This window comes from Lutra lutra, chromosome 7 (genome assembly GCF_902655055.1).
Source record: "Lutra lutra chromosome 7, mLutLut1.2, whole genome shotgun sequence".
Taxonomy (NCBI): domain Eukaryota; kingdom Metazoa; phylum Chordata; class Mammalia; order Carnivora; family Mustelidae; genus Lutra; species Lutra lutra.
The window spans coordinates 23,980,445-23,983,124 of NC_062284.1; the positions used below are offsets into that span (position 1 = coordinate 23,980,445).

At 48.7% G+C, this 2,680-nt stretch overlaps 1 pseudogene; it reads right to left on the reverse strand.

The window, feature by feature from the left end:
* Positions 1–644: 644 nt before the first annotated feature.
* On the reverse strand, positions 645–2,053 carry LOC125104372 (keratin, type II cytoskeletal 8-like; annotated as a pseudogene).
* Between the last annotated feature and the right edge of the window lie 627 nt (positions 2,054–2,680).

The following is a 2,680-nucleotide window of genomic DNA, read 5'->3' on the forward strand; positions in this document are numbered from 1 at the left end:
TGTGAAGAAATGAGGGCCAAACAGGAACAACTGGCAAGGAACTTGTAGAGAAGAGGAAAGCTGTGGGAAGCACTGGGCGTTCTTATTCCCTGTGCTGGATAGATGGAAAGTGGGGGGAAAGCCTGGCTTTCTGAAACACTTCACAGTCCAGAATTTTCAAAGACTACAACCACATTGTTAATGCAGATTAAGAGGAACCCACTGCTAGCTAGTGGAGATCCTGTGAAGAGAACAATCCTTGGTCCATCTTTGTCAGTAATCCTCTCCATCCATGGTGCCAGGCCCTATTAGATCCTGTCTCTGAGCCAGTAAAAAATTGCATCACCATCAGGGCCCCATGAATAGGGCATGCCTGAATGAAGGATCCTTTTTTTTTTTTTTTTTTTTTTTTGCTGGAGGAGGGGATGGGATTGGCAGAGTCAACTGAGGCTTTATTTGGGAAAAGACACTCAAATTGGCTTTTAGTTGGGCCATGGACAAGAAGGGTACCCAGGGCAGTAGACTCCTCCCAGGGGTAGGCTAAGGACTGGGACTGAGTCTTAGGTGGGTCTCCTGTTTGAAATGTTCCCCTGCACAGATCCTTCCCCCAAAGGCTCTATGGCAGCCACAAGAGCAGGGAGGCTGAGAGGGACCATGGTGGTTGTTCACTTGTACAGGACAACAGATGACTGGAACACCAGATTCACATCACGGGTCTCGATATTCTTCACCACCATAGCCTTGGAGGAGCTGCTATGGCTGAAGGAACCAGCAGGGCCAAAGCTAGACTGGGAGGTACTCAGGCCATAGTTGAGGCCAGGGTTTGTGAGCCCCTGAGGGGCCCAGCTCAGCCCACCTGGGCAGAGGCTGATGGTATTAGTATAGATACTCATGTTCTGCATCCCAGACTCTAGCCAGCTCTTCTCGCCTCCCAGCAGCTTGTGGTAGGTGGCAATCGCAATTTCCAGAGCCAGCTTGACATTCATGAGTTCCTGGTACTCACACAGTTGCTGGGCCATGTCCTGCTTGGCTCACTGCAGGGCAGCCTCCAGCTCAGCCACCTTGGCACTGGCATCCTTAATGGCCAGCTCCACATGGTGCTTGGCATCAGCAATGGCAGCCTCCAGGCTGGCCCTCGGCATCAGCAATGGCAGCCTCGAGGCTGGCCCTCTGGTTTCTGAGGGCCTCAATATCAGCCTGGTGTCAGCTGCTTCTCTGGTTTATCTTGGAAATCTCCATCTCCACTGAGGTCATCCCTTGTTTCCCAACCAGTGTCTGCAGTTCCTCGTACTTGATCTGGTACATGGTCTTGGCTGCACCCCGGGTACGGTTGGCGATGTCTTCATATTGGGCATTGACCTCGGCGATGATGCCATTTATGTCCAGGGAGCAGCTCTTGTCCATGGATAGCACCACTGACGTGTTGGAGATCTAGGACTGCAGCTCATGATCTCCTCTTCATACAGCTGCCTTAAGAAGCTGATCTCCTGGGGCGCCTGGGTGGCTCAGTGGGTTAAGCCGCTGCCTTCGGCTCAGGTCATGATCTCAGGGTCCTGGGATCGAGCCCCGCATCGGGCTCTCTGCTCAGCAGGGAGCCTGCTTCCTCCTCTCTCTCTGCCTGCCTCTCTGCCTGCTTGTGATCTCTCTCTGTCAAATAAATGAATTAAAAAAAAAAAAAAAAGAAGCTGATCTCCTTGGTCAGCCCATCCAGGTGGGAGACTAGTTCTACCTTGTTCATGTAAGCTTCATCTACACCCTTCTTTATGAGGACAAAATCATTCTCAGTGTCTGCAGGCTCTTTGATCTCCTCCTATTTATTCTTGAAGTCCTCTACCAGCCCCTGCATGTTGCCAAGCTCCACCTCCAGCTTCTCTGGGCCCAGGGTGTCCAGCTGCCACCAGAGGTTGTTGATGTAGCTCTTGAACATATTGTCGTTGTTGCTCTGAGTAGTTTTCTACTGCTGTAGAAGGCTCCACTTGGTCTCCAGAATTTTATTCTGCTACTCCAGGTGCCTCACCTTGTTGATGAAGGAGGCAAATTTGTTGTTGATGGTCTTGATCTCCTGGGTGTGCATAGTTTAGATGTTGGTGCCATGCTTTGATCTTGGGCTTCCATCCTCCAGAACTGTGAAAAATAAATTTCTGCTCTGTGACATTTTGTTATGGCAGCCCAAACAGACTAAGACATGTATATCCATTCATTCATGAACTATTTAAGCACCTACTATGTTTTAGGCACTGCTCTGGGTACCGAGGATACACCAATAAAGAGCAACAACAAGGGGTGCCTGGGTGGCTCAGTGGGTTAAAGCCTCTGCTTTCGGCTCAGGTCATGATCCTGGGGTCCTGGGATCGAGCTCCACATAGGGCTCTCTGCTCAGCAGGGAGCCTGCTTCCCTTCCCCTCTCTCTGCCAGCCTCTCTGCCTAATTGTGATCTCTGTCAAATAAATAAATAAAATCTTAAAAAAAAAGAACAACAACAAGAAATAAATAAAATGCCTTCAAGAATCTATTTCTTATGGGGAGAAGACAGACAGTAAATGATGTAAATATTGAAGGTGGTAGGAGCTTTTCCCAAAAATGTTTTTTATAGCTTAATTTTTTAAAACATGGATACAATGAAGATTTATGCATTGCATTTGGTTGTTACATCTTCTTAGTCTCTTTCAATTATGACATTTGAAGAGGCTGGGACAATTGC